The 19,338-nt window shown below is 34.9% G+C and overlaps 1 protein-coding gene and 1 non-coding gene across 2 annotated transcripts in view; one reads left to right on the top strand and one right to left on the bottom strand.

Annotated features, from left to right (window-relative positions):
• Nucleotides 1-19,338, top strand: part of CenG1A (Centaurin gamma 1A) — a 241,164-nt gene that overhangs the window by 138,909 nt on the left and 82,917 nt on the right. The window lies entirely within an intron of this gene.
• On the bottom strand, nucleotides 11,014-11,085 carry TRNAH-GUG (transfer RNA histidin (anticodon GUG)). Its single transcript has one exon. It is a non-coding gene; the product is annotated as a tRNA-His (tRNA).

Genomic DNA, 19,338 nt, shown 5'->3' with positions numbered 1-19,338 from the left:
GTATAGGGAGGTGCTTGAATGTACCCATGCATAAGTGACTATTTGACTATATGTAAGAAACGAAATGTGAATAGGTATATTAATAATGAGATGCCATTTTAAATCATCAGTTATATTAAATACACGGTTTACAAATTACAATTTGTAAATCGTCAAAAAGCACGGGTACTTATTGCGTGCTTTTTGATTCCAAAATTATGACGTCATAAGTTTTGTCTGTCATACCAAGCTCCATGTGAAATTTTGTTTTTGACATTTGAAAATATCTGATTTGACTGGTTGGAAAATAATCTAATTTAGCGAGCGAGCGAGGTCTAACATTCTACTTGGGGCAAGAATACATTTTTTTGTATGTATGTATGTATTTATATTTGTAACTTTCGAACCGTTGGTCTGATTTTGGCGAAATTTGAAAGGTATGATATGTCAATAGAATTTTTTGAGTTCGCGAGGCATCAAATTCGGTGCTGTCATTTTTGAAATATTCACAATTTTGTAAAAATATGTTGTGTTCGCGAGGTCTGAGTTCGCGGCGAACAACTAGACATTCTAAAGTATAGATATTAGACTACCCATTACTAAAATCTAAGGATGCTTCGGCATTGTCATCAAAATCTAATCATTTAATCAGACATTAGAACTTCACAGGCGCTTTTATACGTGAAATTTTATAGTAATTTCTCAAACTACTGGCATTTCGGAACGACCACTGCTGAAAAGAAATGCCGAAAGAAAATCATTGAAACAGTGTTGGTCCCTATCATGCCAGAAGGGCTTACCATTATTGTTTCTTACGTATTTTTACAAATAGTCAACATATGGATACAAAAAATATGGAAAAGATGAAGAAGAAAAACGAACCCTGATCTCAGACGCATAACGCTGACTTCTTCCATTAAACTGAGTTTGTTTACCCCTGCCTCAGGAATGCAGTGACCTGCATCATTGATAGCAACAGACGAGCGACTGATTTAACATTCATATCAACTCGGCAACTCGTGGACGAATATTCTATTAGGTACATTGGCGAGGCTCGTTCACTGCAAGTCCCGCTTCTAATGTTTGGCTGTTCGCAGTGACCACACAGGGTTTTCGACGATACGAAATTATCATAAGACTTCCTATAAATAGGTGAAAACATTGAAGTTGTGGCTCATTGAAAACTGTTTTTATATTATTTATTTTTAATTTTATTATGTTCGGAAAACATATGTATAATAATCTCTTACCATGTATTCTTATTACCATGTATACTTATATACCATACTCACACTAGCCACCCGCGGGGCTTCGCTCCCGTTAGAATTTCGGTATAAAAAGTACCCTATGTGCTATTCCAGGTTATATTCTACCAGTGTACCAAATTTCATAACAATCGGTCCGGTTAGATTTTTCGTAATATTATTTTTTCTATTATTCATTCATAATATTAGTACGATTAGCGATATTTGTTAATTGACATTTTCATTCTATTTATATGTTCTTTGTTTTCGGTTGTTTGACTTATTACTGTTGACATTCTACCACTTTTTTTATTTGGGAAGTAAACAACAATAACAATAAAATTAAATATTACAAAAACCAATCGAGTTCCCACTAATTACTGTTACAAGTTAGGTACTTTTGTTAGAAGTATCACATCACATCATTATAAGCTTGTATCATTATTTACCCCCGGGCAAAATACGGCGTTAGTATACGGCAAACAGTCGCTAATTAGCTGGGCAAATCTAATTATAATGTTCTTTGATAATCGACGACAGTGATTCAAATGGCTTTTAATTTTACCTCATTTTCCTGCACATGGTAGATTGAAGTGGAAATAGATAAAAAACGGATCTTGGGCTCCAATGTTTTATGGCTGCGGAGTGCTAAAACCCTTCGAGAGAATAGGCTAATGACCATTTTGTGTAGCAGAATAAGAAACAAGGACAAGTCTCTGCAGCATCAAGAGCAAACCCAAAAATGTTAAAGACTCCGCTGTTTATATAACCGCGTGATTATACGACCGCCTGCTTACAGTGCACTTTCCTTGGGAATGTTATTGGTGCCTGTTAGCTGCACAAGGCTGTGCGCTATATGTCTCTCATATGAACATCCTCGGGAAGATATTAAGTAGACTTATTCTATGGTCACACGCCACCCACTTAACAGAATTTCATAAGATTTCCTCTAAGCTGGCCTTTAGTTTTTATTTTATCAAAAAATAACATGAACACAAGAATTAATATTATGTCCAATAAAAGCTGTGTATTCATTCAATAATATTACAGCACAAAATGATTCGATAAATTTTGTTTTTCTATCGTGAACAGTAAAACAGTCGTGGTCGCGGGAATACAACCTGAAATAATATTTGATTTGTCTATAGGTTTGTGAGATGTAGGTATAGTTTATCGATAGTTAAAAATGTCGATGTTATTCGGTTTATATATATTTTATCAGCATCGGATCACAGTCATAACCGGTTTTGATATACTTTCTGACTATTTACATTATACGAGCAGCTCGTATACTTTGATATGTTATTTAAAAAAAAATTGTAAGAAACAATAATGGTAAGCCCTTCTGGCATGATAGGGACCAACACGGCATAATGTGTTTTGTCCTAAAATGGATTGGCATAATGAAATTGGCATAATTTATTTAGCATAATATTAATTAGACCGAATTTGGTTTTAGCATAATATGTGTAGGTTTAGGTGCGGCGGGGGTGGCCCTTGGGCCACCCGTAAGCCGCTTTATAATGACCTTACATGAATATGCTTATTGCATTTATGCTAAAAATTGTATGCTAAAAACTGTTGTGCTTATTAGTATTATGCGAAATTATAATTAGTAGTAATTACAATATGCTAACTTATTTTATGCTTAAAATTTTTATGCTTCTTGACAGTGAACCGACACTGTTCGAATTAGTTTCTTTCTGCATTTCTTCTCAGCAATCGTCGTTCCGAAATGCCAGTAGTTTGTAGCTTGTGAGAAATTACTATTTGATATAAAATTTGGCGTGGAAAACTGCCTGTGAAGGTCCAATTTCGAAAAAGTGCCTGTGAAGGTAAAATTTGATTTAAATTGTTTATCGATATATCAAAATCGATGAGCTCCCGTGAGTTCCTTCTATTATTCCTTTGCATTGCGAGTTATTTCGCTTCCTGTAAACATGTAAAATTAATAATGAAATAAAAGCTATTTTATATGTATTAAACTACTTATGTAATGTATTGCGTTAATCAGTTGCTTCTACTTATATAATATCTGTTCTTGTTTTTTTGTATTCAACTAATTAGTTGTCAACACACTAGATTTATATTTTTTGTTAAGTTTTCGACACTGTTTTGTCTATCTAACATGTTATTTTTATTGTATAATGTTTTTATAATGACTGTTTGTGCCAAAATAAATTTAAATTTGAAATTTTTTCTTTTTTCCTTTATCTGTCTAATGTGACCTAGCATTACGTGTGCTTCCTCTTAGCTTATTAAAATTATATTTCTTTAAAAGTCATTGATACGTATGAAGTAAACCAATACAAAATTTCAATTGTTTTAAGTGTAATACGTTTTTCTCCCTCTCTATTTAAGTCCTCTTCGTTTCTTATTCATTCCGTCCAGATAACTTCTCCAATATCCGCCAATTTTTTCAGCTCATCATCATCACATCGAGTGTGTTATTGCTAACACTGGTGTCAGATTTTATTCAAGTCGCCTAAATGCATCTGACATGACTTTTACGACTACTTACCGCCATCTAGTGGCAGGTAGTCGCATATACACTAGTGAACTAAACTGTCCACCAGTGTGCAGGTTTCCTCACGATGTTTTCCTTCATCAGAAGCAAGTGGTGGTCTATGAAAACTACTAATATGAACCAGATTGGCATACAAACTCATATGGCACGAGTAGGACACGAGTGTGAGACCTTTCGATCCATAGGCGGCCGTCTTAACCATTACACCACCACCGACTTTGTGAGATACATAAAGTATCTCGTCTTTTTCCCATACGGGGTAAACAGAGCCAAGTCTTACGAAGCTCAAAAGTCACATTTAGCTTTACATATACATTTAGTAAAGACCTGCCCCATAATATAAACGAATAATAAATACATTTTGATGATGATTTTATATTAAAAAAACTGACTCGATAAGATAGATGAATTAGCATTCGATTTGAGTGAATGTAAAATATTCCTATAATATTGTTATGAAACCAAAATTGCGTATTTAGTTTTCTCTTTTATTATTGAAAACATAACGGTCTCAAATAGTAAATCTGTTTCAGAACCTCCGAATATCGAAACATAACAAACTACTTCACATCACTACCACTCAATGTATTACCTAAAGGGTTTGCGCCCAAAATAAAAATCACAAGGTTCCGCACAATGGCGTCCCTTCGGGTCACGGACTCGATAAGACCGGAGCATGTCCTGATGGGCCTTTGTGGCGACCGTACTGTGATTTGTAGTGTTGTGAAGTGTTATGTGGCTTATGTAGGTGATGCTCGTGTTTGACGTAGTAAGTGTTGGGCTATACGGTCGCAATCTAAAATAAAAAGGGTTGCACTGAAGTGAAAACTTGAATTATGTTTTGCATTTTTGACGTCTTACGAATTTTCGATCAGGTCACGTGTCCTGACGCGAGTTCAATATTTTTTAAACCAACCTATTCTATTAAATTTATAACAAAGTCGTCGCTATTAGAGCGCCATAGAGCGCGCAGGGTAACTTTGTGTGCTATTGACTGTACAGTTAACAGCACATCCACCTACCCAAATTCATTACAAACTCGAATTAATATCACTTAATCATAACCAATTCTATAAGTCCCTTCGGGTTTTATGAAGACAGTCCAATTTATAATTTTACTAGAGGACCGTCCCGGCTTCGCTCGGGCAAAACCATAATAAATTATACACCTAAACGCTCCTCATTAATCACACTATCTATTAAAAAAACCCGCATCAAAATCCGTTGCGTAGTTTTAAAGATCGCAGACAGACAGCGGGAAGCGACTTTGTAGTGATTTAAAAAATGTTCCTAATATTTCGTTTATCACATGAGAAGATCTCTCATTTTTCTAAAATGACACGAATGGTCAATCATTCGCCAATTTTATCAGGCAAACCAACTGACCGTCATTACCATGATGGATGACCTCGGCTTCACAATCAATAGCCGTGATGACACAGCTTAAAGGCGAGTATTTGGGCCATTAGTTTTATGGGGAGGCCGTACTTTTAAAGAATTACTTCATATATAATTTTCATCCGGGGCCCTGATCGGAATTTTGGACTCGGTTTTCTCTCTTTCTACTATGGAATTAGTAGATACTCCGTGAAGTAATTACTACATCTACACACTTTATTATCAACGATATTACCCTAACATCCCTAAATATATCAATATAAATAGGACAAATCACACAGATTGAGCTAGCCCCAAAGTAAGTTCGAGACTTGTGTTATGGAATATTAACTCAACGATACTATATTTTATAACAAATACATATATATAGATAAAAGTCCAAGAGCCGGGCCAAAAATCAGAAAAAGATCATTTTCCATCATGACTCTCTCTCGGTTCAGAGATAAGCAATTTACCACTGCGCCATCGAGGTCGTCAAATCGGTCGGTCGTCTCCAAGTCTTAACAGAAGAGTTGATGTGATATCGTCAAGAAAAATACTGCGGTTTAATGGTCTAAGTACTAGACTAAACGTAACGTGCCTAATAACGTGCGAAGTAAAGACGAAAATGTAGAAAAGCGGACCTTGGGCTTGGATGCTTTGCAGCCGAAGAAACAACCGGGAAAACATGCAGATGAGAGGGAGAATCTCCGAATTGTCAGAGATTATATTGTGTCTGAGCAAACGTGGCGTGTTGTCCTATCCTAGATTAGGACACTTCATATCCTCCCGTGGATGTCGTACGAGGCAACTAAGGGACTAACCTTGGCCACTGATGGGAAACAATAGCATTCCCAAAGAGAAATGACTTCAGGTCAGGCTTCAGGTTTCAACTAAATCCCAACTAATATTATAAATGCGAACGTAAGTTTGTTACCTCTTGATGCTTATGCTGGACTGAAAAACTGGACTGGACCGATTATTATGAAATTTGGTACACGGGTAGAAAATAACCTGGAATAACACATAGAGTACTTTTTATCCCGAAATCCCACGGAAGCGAAGCCCTGGGGCGCAGCTAGTCATACATAAAATCTTGGATTTAATTCTTATAGTTTTATTTCTTTTACATTTTTGGGCTGTGACGCCACAGCCCCAAATGCAGCAGGCATATGAGAAGTTGAGATAGAGAGATATATATATATCTATCTCTCTCACTATATATATATTTAAATATCGTATATAACGGCAGAGCCATAAACCCATAAATTTTCCGCCCAGTTTATGAAACGATGTCGCTACCCTTACGGATACCATTAGGTTTTGGTTAATTAAAATCGGTACATTCGAGTGTGAATTATGTTGTTAAATTGTGGCCGCTTGTATCCTTTACTTGTTAATTTTGGAAATGTATATTACGACTGCAAACTCACACAATGGCACCACCTTCACATCTTTCTAGTTTCTAATTAACTTGCAACGTATGAGTAAAGTACTATGTCTCGGCTGGAATCTTGCAACTTAAGTTTGAAGCAGATATCTTAAACCGATGGAGCTGAATTTTTTGTACACACGTTTAGTTTGTATAACAATGTATTATTATGACAAGCATGGACACAGGAAAGGCTCCAGACGTGGAAACTCCTCAACGGTTTACTGCACTCACATGATTTTTTTGTCACACATAGAATGCAATAAAAACAGACATTTTTGTGACAATTTTATGGTCTTTTGATTAACTTGAAATATATATGTATATTTAATATGCTTTATTTTATTTCAGGTAAATTGATTACTTATTCAGTGTGAGTATTTGTTTTAATCAACGCATACAATGAAAAATTTGAATGTATGCTTTTCGTGTAGAAAATAATCTGGTGATACACACACGGAACTATTTATACGGAATTTTTTACACGACCGAAGCCCCAGGACGAAGATAATTGTTTTATCAATATTTAATTTTAACACTAACTATAATATATAATTATTAAACAAGAGCATACGACGAAGTATACGACTTAACTTTAAATACGTTTACTTAAATATATAGGTAGAATGAACAAATGTACTTTTAACTAACAATTGCCCACAGCTCCACCGGTAGTCCATGTTTGACTCCGGGTTATTAACTACATATATTTCAAATCTCATCAAAAACTGCCCAGCGGTGACGGCGTGACAGACAGACAGGTTTTCGCATTTATATTATTAGTAATGGATGACCATTCTTGCTTATAAAAATATATATCTTTAAGAAAACATTCAGATTTATCATATTAGCAGTATTATATAATTGTAGGCTTATTGTGCCTCCAAAAGCCCGGATAAGTCGACTTTCCGCCCCGAGCTCAACAAAGCTTTCCTTAAACGTAATTAAGGTACATACACGCACTCAGCGTCCTAATTTCCTCTTAACAATGTATGGAAGTAAGCCTTTAACTCGACCGAATATGGACTTTTTCAAAAGTCCCAGTTATAACCTAGTCCCAATAGGGAGGCATGAAATATCATGTCTCGGAACGTAAATTTACCATGATACCCTTTTTAGCCGTGAAGCGGTGGTGGTGTATAATGGTTAAGACGCCTGTTTGCTTGCATGGTAATGTAAAAAAAAAGTTGGCAACCCTAATTGAGGAAACTTGGTTTCCCAAAAAGGCCATTTTAGACGGACTATTTGCCCAAAAGTGGGGAGGGAGCGCTCCTTGCATTGCTAATCTTGTGGGGATTGTCTCATTGCTGTTTATTTAACGTTTGTTATACAATATTGTTAGGACTCGTCCTTGTTTTACTGTTTAGACAGAGCCTGCACAATATCTGGAATAGCAATCGTTTGCGGTTGTTGTTAAGTACAAAAAATATGTTACAGTCAGAGATGGAATGGGTGTGAATTTAGTATTTTTCCAATGTCTTCCCAAAAGATAAGTGCATCGGACTCTTTGGGACTAAACTGGTGAAATACAGATGTAAACCAGATGGTTTACGCCAATATTATACCAGTTTAGTTTGGGAACAAACAATTATTTAAAATAGTTACATATAATATAAAAAAAGTTTTCTTTAAAGAATGATTCCGGAGCATTACCACAAAGACAAGAATAAATTTTCTCGATTTTAATTAGTCAAGACGGTGGCAGTAGAAATCACCCTAAAACACTGCATGCTCATCGGAATACTTGCTTGTAATTTTTTTTATATAATTGATTCACCCTACATTACACCTGACTTCACGTATCGTCTGCACGTTTTAAGGATGAGAGAGAAAGACAGACGGACAAACGCGACGGGGGACTACGTTTAATATATAAGGATGTATGTTATTGTTGTAGTATTTTATGTATTTATACAAATTACCTACAAATAAATAGAAGTGGGTTGCCGCAACACTAAATAAATGTATGATACAAGTGGAAGACAAAACAATTAGTGAAGTGAGCGCCTGCGGGCGAGACAAACGAGGAATCTTGGGAATGCTTGTCGTGTACTATTTTGCTGGTAGTTTGTTGAGTAAGAGAGATTTACAAACACTGCTTGTTTAAAATTAAAATCCGAGACTTGAGACTCTCTCACTTATCTCCGCATGTGTTGGCGTTCGGGGATGTAGAAACGTAACAAAAATAACCTTAAAATTTTGGTGATTCGGCTGCGATTTTTCAGCCGGCCGCCTGTCTGACGTCAACCCTCCTTGGGAATAGTACTGCTGCACATCCACGAGAGGATATGGAATGATTCTATTCTAGGGCGGAACCACATGCCACAGGAAAAGACTTGAGACTAGAATGTGTTTTAACAAGTGTTACACATCCGACCTGATGACGAATATACACTACGGTTAAGAATACGCCTAATTTGACGACCGCTGTGGCCTAATGGTCACCATGCCGGACTGTTACACTGGAGGTCCCGGGTTCGAATTCCAAATAGAATATAGTATCGTTGAGTTAGTATCTCATAACACAAGTTTCGAACTTACTTTGGGGCTAACTAAATCTGTATCATTTGTCCCTATATAATATTTATTTATTTATTTAATTGTGGCGAATTAGACATTTGTACTTCTACTAACTGCTACTAATATATAGCTAATGGGAATAAAAGTTATTAATAGATTGAACACACTATCTGGAATTTTACCTCTTGCTTTTCTTATAAGGAAAGCTCATCTGCGTCTCATAAGAAATTAATTGATTCGGAAGAATGTCTATTAATAATTTAGATTTTTCCTTTGCAAGTTTAGGTTGGCTTAATAAAGATTACCATAATATAAGTAAGCATGTAACAGCACATCGACCTACGGAAATTCATTGCAAACTCGTCGCTATTAACGCGCCATAGAGTTTAATGCTGGGTAACTTGATGTGCTGTTGACTGTACATTATTAGATGTTGTTTACACGTGGTTTTGTGTACAACTGAATATATTTACAGATTTTTGTTCAAAATCAAATACAAAATTCTTTAATCAATTTAGGGTGACATATATTACTTATAAAAAAAAAAAAATAAAAAAGTTTATTTCAGACCAACAGTCCATACCATATAATCATTAATTAAAACTTATGTTAAATTTATCTTGAATTAATGATTTATTGACGTCAAAAATTTACTTAAATGTTATTCTCAACCTTGACATGACATGACAAAATCATCGTTTTGGCGAATTATAACCCCTTTTTAAATCTATGCCGGTGCCCATAACACTTCCAAAGCGCAGGTGAAAAAGAAATCGCGGCGAAACAAAACTTCACCGCAGCCTTTTCTCCAAAGACATTCTCCAATTAACAAATGTAGACCTACATTTGTTACACGAAGTATTTATTTAAAATCTATTCAAGAAGACAACTGTTGACATCGTTTGTTTCATAGTTAAAATAGAACCCAATTTGGTGTAGATTGACGTACCATGGTGTACCGTATACGGATAGATAGACTGTTACTGACAATTTATCGCAGGTCAAGGTCAATTTTGATGACATTTTGTAAGCAGAAATTATATTTGGTAAGCAGATTAATGATCACTGATTTTAATACGTTGTTAGTAGTTTGTGAGCTTTTTTACCGCAAGGAAAAACCAGCAATGTACGTCGAAACTGTTAAATTCAACTTTTCTTAACGTCCTATTTATATTTGACGAAAAAAGGTTTTTAACCCTAAAATTTTCTATGTTACACTAAATGTTATTGCCTAATATTTAATGCATTTAAGATCAGTGTTATTGCGGAAAACGAAACTGACATGCAGACGAGGAAGGAACCATTGAAGCTCTTGATAAATGACACCAGATGTCGCATCCGTCGTCGCCGAGATAACACCTACTGGCACTTATGGCATTCCATTTAAAATTTTTGAATCATACGGAGTTCAATAGAGAATTAACCGTAAATTAATAAATATTATAAGTAATTAGTGAATACTAAACATAGACATTTTATTATGTTACTGGATGAAACTTCCCGCGCCTTGGCGGTAACTGTACCCGTAACGCCATCTCTTTGAAGCAGCAGAATTAAATCCAACAACGACATCTGTTAAGGAGTTCTATTGCGATAAAATATTTAAGTGCCATCTATTGTTGGGTAGCAGTAACTAAGTGTTATGTGTTTAATTATATTAGTTCAAAATATAGTTGTTAGATGGACTTGTGGCGATAATAAAATTAATTATTCCTGTTGAAAATATTTGTATGAATGCTTGCAATGTATATGAAAAAAAAAAATACGATTTTATGATACACAGTATTACTTCAAATGAATTGGGCATATGTACCATAACAAAAAAATCTGTATATATAATTGTGAAATTATGTCACTGACTATATAATATATTCAAAGCTAAAAAAGCATATAGAATAAAAAAATAAAACTCCGCCATGACAGTGTTTAAACACTGCCGTGACCAGGATTCGAACCTGGGTTACTACGGCCACAACGTAGGGTCCTAACCACTAGACGATCACGGCTATCGGAGCGATGGCCATCAAGTTGAAAATACATAATACTTTCTGTCTGGATGCAAAAACTGAATTTAATGTAATGTATTTACAGTTTTTTGCAAGGTTTTTTAAACGTGCAATGTAACGGGTAGTATGTAGTAATTACGGTATGTATGTCTCGGGTAGAATCTTCCAACTCAATTTTAAAGCAAAGATATCTTCAACCGATTGAGCTGATATTTCACCTACTCTTTCACGCCAAATCTACTGGACACATTATTATGAAATTTGGTACACGGGTAGAAAATAACATAGAATAATACATAGTGTAGTTTTTATCTCCGAATTCCTACGGGAGCGAAGCCCCGGGGCGCAACTGGTATGATATGGCTTAGTTTGGAAAAATAAATAATAAAAAAAACCAATTCAATTCGCCAAAATCATCATCGTTGTTTTGCTTTCAATCAACAGAATTTCTGAACCCCTGTAGCTCGTGCAACAGAAAAATATTCAATGGCCGCTCCCGAACCATTATCCTATGATTTTATTTTTTGTAACAAATGCCCCCTTCGATTTTAACAAGCCATATTCACCGGCTAATCAGACCCAAATCGCTATGCATAAATCAGAAATCCAGTCTGTCATGTTACGAGATGTCAGAATATTTTTATTTTTTATAATGAATAAGGATAAAAGTACAAGCCCTAGTACTTGTAATACAACTGGCTGCGAACCGACAGGTTTGGCTGTTAGCAGGTAGGAATGGGCAGCTGGCATGGACATTAATTTTGTTTTATAATTTTAAATATTGAACGCCTGGAAGGGCAAACAAGGACAAACAACTATATCTCGTATGTACCACGTATACTTTGTAACGACACAGTTATCGCAATAAATATTTTCTAGTTTGAGTTTTGGGATATTTTAGGATATTTTTTTTACTGTTTTAATGCCGAGGTGGTTTTGGGATATTTTGTTGCCCTGTGAGGTAGACGGCAATTTTTTAAAGTCAAAAATTAATTGTAAATGTAATAAGTGAAATTTTTATTTAACAAATTCAAGAATTTGTTAAATTTTGTTGGATTTTTGTCAAAATAAAAAAATAACTATTTATTATATTTGACATTAATTTAAAATAGACAGACATGTACAGTACATACCTATTTAATACTGTATTTACTATACTGTATTTACTGTAATTAAATCATTTTATGCACATATTTACTAGAAAATGCCCGGCAAAAAGTAATAACCTACGTTACTGTCCGTCCGCCTTTCCATGCAACTATCTCGACACCAAAAATCACTGCTCATCAAAATTCACTGCTCCGTTTTAACGTGAAAGAAAAACAGACACACTTTGACGTTTATTAGTATGTTTTACCACGTAACATGACATACATACAACCATAAAAAGTAGACTAGATTTTTATCCGCCAAAATGGCAAAAAATGTCGCATACCGAGTTCTGCACGCCACCAGTCACGTTTTCAAAACGTATTCAAAACATCTTGTTTATTTCACGGACTAATCCAATTCGCCATTGTAACTAACCAAGGGGATTTAACTGCTTGTTAAAACTGTCAAGCATTCGGTACTTAATCAAAGACTTTTTTATTCTCGCATCTCATTTGCGACAATTTATTTTTAATTTATATATTCTTTACTATTTGTTTATTCTCTGGATTAATAATTTAAAAGATGATGTATTGAGTGAGTTTTATACTAGTTATTCGCCGCGAACGCTGAACGCAAAAACTAGTGAACCGATTTTGATGCCCCACGAACTTAAAAATTCTATTGGCATATCCTACATACCTCTGAAATTTCATCAAAATCGGACCAACGGTTCGAAAGTTGTCGCGTTACAAACGTACACATACAAAAAATGTGTTTTTGCCTTAAGTAGAATGTTAGACCTCGCATGAATCGCTTCGCTCGCTCGGTCAACTAGATTTCATCTTAATTTTGTCGGCGAACGTTAATTTATACTCTCTATGTTATCCTAAGTCAAAAGAGTCGCTCAGCCGCCCTCCATCGTCGCAACGGAGCACGACTGAGCAGTGGGACATGGCTCTTACATCTACTTTCGACCAATGAATTACTATTTCTCCGGATCTTTCAACCCATCGTTCAATACATCGGAATCTGTTCTTGGTTTTATTTTGATAAATACTTTATTCACAAAAAATGGCGCAAAACTACTTCTGTTGAATAATATAATCGGATAAACACACAAATCTGTCAACCGTCAGAATCCATAACATCTCCTGTTTCCTCAAACATTATATTTTACGCCCTATCATTTAATTTTTAAGATTTTTAAATTCATAACTCTTATTACAACGTAGGAAAGTCGAAATTGAAATTTCAATTATAAATTTGATGTACTAAATCAAAAATAGGAACTTGGGGTTCACAATTGAATAGTAGCAGTGTATTCCAATCTCATAAATACAATAACAAGATTATTTTGAAATTCACCCAGATTTGTGGGTTCCCTGACTTTTATGGTTTCGGAGAAATTTCACTTATTATTTATCGGGAGTCGATAAATAATTGTAGGATAAAAATTGCTATTGTAGATTTTATAATATCCCGATTGAAGTACATACTTACTACGTTGAGCTATATTCTTTTTTATCTATTGAATTACTACTAAATTCTTCTTTTGTTTAACTTAGTTTCCTATTCATTATTCGGTATTTTTTTAGGGTTCCGTAAACATATGGTAAAAATATCTCTCGAACAATAAATACGTCGACACTTGAAGTTTTCACATAATGTGTTTTATTATTACAATGCATCCTGCATTGTAATAATAAAACAAAAATTATTGTATCGTTTCGCTAAAATAAAAAAAACAAATCTGTGGCCGAAGGGCGGGTTAGCATTTCACTTCTCACCATCGAATCGATTCGAAGTGAGACGCAGCGAACCAATCACATTGCGCCATTGTGACGCAACGACAACCACACGGCAATGTCATTAGTTCGCTGCGTCTCACTTCGAGTCGATTCGATGGTGAGAAGTGAAATGCTAACCCGCACAAACCCCTCTGCTTCAAACCTAATACATTGCTCTGTTTGTTCAAAATCGAACCCTTTTATCTATTGTTAATATAGATTTAAAATGTAAACACTATTTTTGGACTAATTCGTGGACGCAATGGATTAAAATAGTAGACAAAAAATCTACACTATTTTTGGACTAATTCGTGGACGCAATGGATTAAAATAGTAGACAAAAAATCTATTGTCAATATGTCACAGATTAAAAAAAAAAACATGGTGATTGTATAAAGTGCTTTAGGCAAAATGTTATCTGACGCAGAAGGGATTTTTACACTGTGAACACACTATGAAAGTATGGATGGACACCGAATACAACAATAGGAAGTACCCGAAACTGGGGTCATTTGTTTTTTTTTTTTAATAATTATTCGTTATAGGTGCATAAAATCTAAGCATTGTACATGTACAGTCGGGGGCAGGTAACGCTGACCCCTCTGTGTTACTATTTACTAAAGTGGAGGGTTCGAATTTATCTGCCGATGACTGTAATTAGAAAAGAAGTGTTAAATTAGGATGCTGGCTGCTCTTGCACCGGATGTTTATCAATCAGTGTTGACTTATCTATTTTATATAGCTATCGGCCTGTCCCGACTTCGCTCGGGTAAAACCAAAATAAATTGTACACCTAAACCTTCCTCAGCAATCACACTATTTATTGGCGAAAACTGTACAAAAATCGGTCCGTTAGTTTTTGAGTTAATCACTGTCATTTTTTATAATATGTAACGATTGAAACATCCCATTGTGTACAAATTGTAAACTAAAAAATATCGAAAATGTATACCTATTGCACAACAAGAGTTCCACATTCTGAGTGTTGATATGTCTGGCTTTTGTTTACAAAGCTTAAGTTTATGAACAGTACTGCTCTCTATTACTATGTTGTAGAGGTTGATGTGTTGTTGACTGTACATCCAAAAAACAGTCTCAAGAAACCAATATCGTGTGAACATACCATGCATTTGCGATATATTTCAAAGTGGCATTCATTCGAACCCCATTAAAAGTGCATTTTCGCATTCTACATTTTGATTGACGTGACTGTCTGCCTGTCGGCTTGTCACGCTTGCAAATCGACGAGAAAGGGTTCGGGCACGACCCCCGGGTCAACAATACCATAACCATTTTTCTAAAGGTCATACCGTTTATCTAAGACATCCACAGAATGATCGTAAGCGGTTTTATCTGGTATTAGATCGGGATTAAATATAAATGGCATTATAATATTATCGACAATCATATCTAGACATAACTATTGTCAGATCGAATCAAGTCGATAAGGACTTGTTTTGTGAAGGTCAATGCTTTGAATATAGACCGTAAAAACAGTAAAAGAAATTGTAGAGGTACGATAATTTTGATCATGATAATTTGCAGGCAAGTTTTAGAAACTTTTGTAGATAAATATACTTTTTGATGTATACATAATAGGATAAATATCGACAATTTTCTTGATTATCTATTCACAGTTTATAACATACAGACAAAATTGCGACATTCACCTTGAATTGTTCGACATTCCCATGAACTTGATGAGAAAACCTAGAATACCCGATCGTTGTTACCCAAATTTCAAATTAAAACCGGTTCCGCAACACGGAAGTTTAGTCCCACGAATATTCCAGTTTTTGAAAAATCTGTCTGGCTCTTAGCAACAGACGTGAGGTCAAATGTGTTTTGTTCAGAAAATCCGTTTGGATCTTTTGTTAAAGTCTTATTTGATGCACCGTTTGTGCATCTTTGTCTCCCTTTGTTGCACCTTCGGCTTCGTCAAAATTTTGACGGGTGTTATGATTTGTTTACGGCAGACTTGTTGTTTTGTGTGATTTGAGAACTTGTGTATTTATGTAGACAATTATTGTATTTTGGATATATTCAGTACATAGAGTATCTTCACGAATATTAAATTGAATAACGGGGTCATTTATTTACATACATCAACATTTTCTCTTTCTAAGCAGAAGCAAATTTCAAGAATCACAGAATTGTTAATATGCCACGGGTAAATCAGAAAATTTTGGGTTTGCGAAATAATACTTTCTCCGCATTGCACCACTGTTACCATTTCTTCAATTAGTTAAACGACCCATAACCAAATCTTAGTAGCGCAAAATTATACGGTGACTATAGTTAGCTAGACATTATGTATGATTTATTTTTTTATAGTAATTGTAACGTGGCTGTTACGGGTCATAAATTTGTTTAACGCCTTTGATAATGCCGGGACAAAACTCATTGATAGTGAACTGCATTGTCCGTGTGCGTTTGCGCATGCCGTGAAGATATTTGTAGTGAGGGAACTGGATTTATAGCTTTCTGAAGTAGATTAGATATCATTGTATTTGTCTGTATGACTGCGATAATGGTGTTAGGTTAATAGGGCTCAATGATCTGGTCTGACTCCACTTCTTCTCAATGCTAGTAGGTGTGTATGTTTGAGAGTACATACAAACTAATATAAATTTGAAACGGAGTGTTTGTCCTTCTTTCACGTCAAATCGAGCATTAGATTGAAGTGTTTCGGTGTGAATATAGTTGGATAGCTGGAAAGTGACATAATTTTTTGCCACAGGCCGAACCATAAAAAGCATCTAGTAGTGTATAAAAGACGATATTGCTTTAATGCCATAATGAAACGTTGTGTTACGCTTATCTTTATTTATATTTCACATTTTAAGAGGTTCATTTAATGCATTTCTAAAATGTCAATTTCAAAGACACGTACAATTTAATACAAAATATTCATTGCAAGTTTCTAATACAAAGTTACGATGGTGTCAAGATTTTGTTTAAAATTCAATCAAGACTTTTTCATTAGTGTAGAGTCATGTCCCTTGCTTTGCCCATCCTGTTGCCACCCTTGCGTTCCGCCCTTCGCATATTGGGTGTCACCCTTCTCAATCTCCTCCAATGGCAAAAGGCACTGTCTTAAAATCGAATCTTTATCTTTGTGCCCCTCGTGTTCGTTGTGTTGCATAAAAAATTCAGAACCCTCTTGGGTTGCAATTCTTTCCATGTTAACAATTCTGCCCCAATTTTCTGTGGGATCCGCAAATCTCTCAATGTTTTTTTCTCCAAATATTGCGGTATCTTGGATATCCTTATTTTCTGCGTTTGTGGAAAGTAATCCATGTATTATTACAGAATCCCTCGAGAGACGAGGCGCAACGCCATTACGTTTACTATTTACAGACCACAACAAAAGTACATATTTTTAGATCTTAGAGAAAATGTTGATAACAATATTACAACGATATAAATATTTCATTATTTTTTGTTATATCAGCAAGAAAATCATCAACTTGAGTAATGTTACAAAAATAAGGAGAAACTGAATGAATCTGACTAGTAGATAGATAATATTAGCAAGCAATACAATTTTAAACTTAAGCTAAAATTATTTTATTTTAAAATGGATTAGCGACTCACTTAACACAGATAAACGCGAGGATTCCGCAGATGTATGTAATCTTGTATTGAATAAGTTAAAAAAAAACGTTATTAGTCTTATTTAAAAATCTTTACTTCGGTTTAAGTCAGCTTGTTTATTTATCGTATTGTCTTCACTTGTAACATTCACACGACACAAACTGTCTTTTTCACTTGAAGTGTCGACTTACAAAGGGATTTGTCAGACTCAATTAGTCCAACGTGCAACTTGATTTTTTAATATCTTCCGACATTTTGTTTATTTTCCCTATTCTATTGTACTTACTCGAATTACCCGCTTTGTATTCTATTGCGTGTGCATCTATTTCGTTATGTTCTGTAGGGTCCTTTTTGTATGCTAATGTTTCCTTAAGATGTGCAAGGATTAGATTTTAAATGCAATTTAATTGGTCCCCTGCTGTTGATTTTGTACGGTTTTTTTCTTGTGACGTCAAGTTGTTGCGCAGACGTCATGCTGGTGATCCATCAATTTGAATGATTGGAAATATTGTGCCTTTGGAGTGAGGATTAGTAGCATATAATGGATTGTCTGCGGTTGAAACTCCAGGATTTCAATTGTCAATGTTATGTGACTCGAATTGCGATTATTTTCTGTGGAATAAATAGCCTGTGCGCTTCAATTATTTATTTTTGCTTCTGCGTTTTATTGGACTTTGCTGGAACTGCACGGTTTGTTATAAGGGTTCAAAGTGTATCTAGCTTGATAACCATTATGAGCTCGACCTCAAGACCCTGTTAAATCAGATAGAAAGTGTAATCAAATATGCTGCGACCTATCTGGATAATCCTCATATTTTATTTTTGAACATCTAAAAAATTACAGCATCACGATGGTATACTTTTTGCCAATTCATGCGTACGTATTCCAGCTTTTTGCCCAAATGAAATGTGTTTTCTCTTCTAATGGGGTATTATTTCCCAAAGGATCTGTTGCCTCTTTCACAATGTTGCTCATCATCAATCTAAATTCCCCAAATCATTATATCTAGAAGCGACATAAGTGGAGTAAATGGCGTAAATGCTCAATGATACGTGCGCGTTTTCGACGTATCATTAATAACATTGATTCAATAAAAAGTTTTTTTTCTCCTTTACACGAAATATTGGCGTATTTTAACACTAATGGTTTTTACTGCCGTGTATTCGCAGGAAATGGTCCAATTTTTATTCAGTGTTTTTGTTTCTTTTGTTCTGTTATTTTTTTTTTGAGTTATACTTGTTACAGTCTCGTTGTACTTTCAATACTGTTGAAAATATAATTGTAATTTTTATTCCCAAATATTGTTATTGCATGCCGGTCGGCGCCAGTCCGTAGAGTACTGGTGAGAGTTTTAAATCAAGACTTTTTTCATCAGATTTATGAATGAACTTTATTATAAATAAAAGCAAAATTTATATCATAACAAATCGATAGACTTATTATTCTGATATGTATGTCAGGTGAGACACTATTTCGATGATGGTAGGTAAATAATAAAACTGTACTAAGATAAAATCAATAAAATGTTGGTGCTTTCATGCGTGTGGTCACCGTCACACGTGTGCTGAAACATGTATGCATGGTTAAGTATACATCGTATGCATGAGTGGGTGCATAGATAAAAAGAATAAAAACGATATATAGTTATAACGATATACCTCTACCATCTTAACCTGAATAAATACCTCTACTATCTAAATCCTCTATCCTAATCCTGACTAATATTATAAATGCGAGAGTAAGTTTGTTTGTTACCTCTTCACGCTCTTTCTACTC

The sequence above is a fragment of the Plodia interpunctella genome, chromosome 7 (genome assembly GCF_027563975.2).
Source record: "Plodia interpunctella isolate USDA-ARS_2022_Savannah chromosome 7, ilPloInte3.2, whole genome shotgun sequence".
Lineage (NCBI taxonomy): Eukaryota > Metazoa > Arthropoda > Insecta > Lepidoptera > Pyralidae > Plodia > Plodia interpunctella.
Note: the sequence above shows the minus strand (reverse complement) of the source record. Positions and strands in the feature narration are given on the sequence as shown.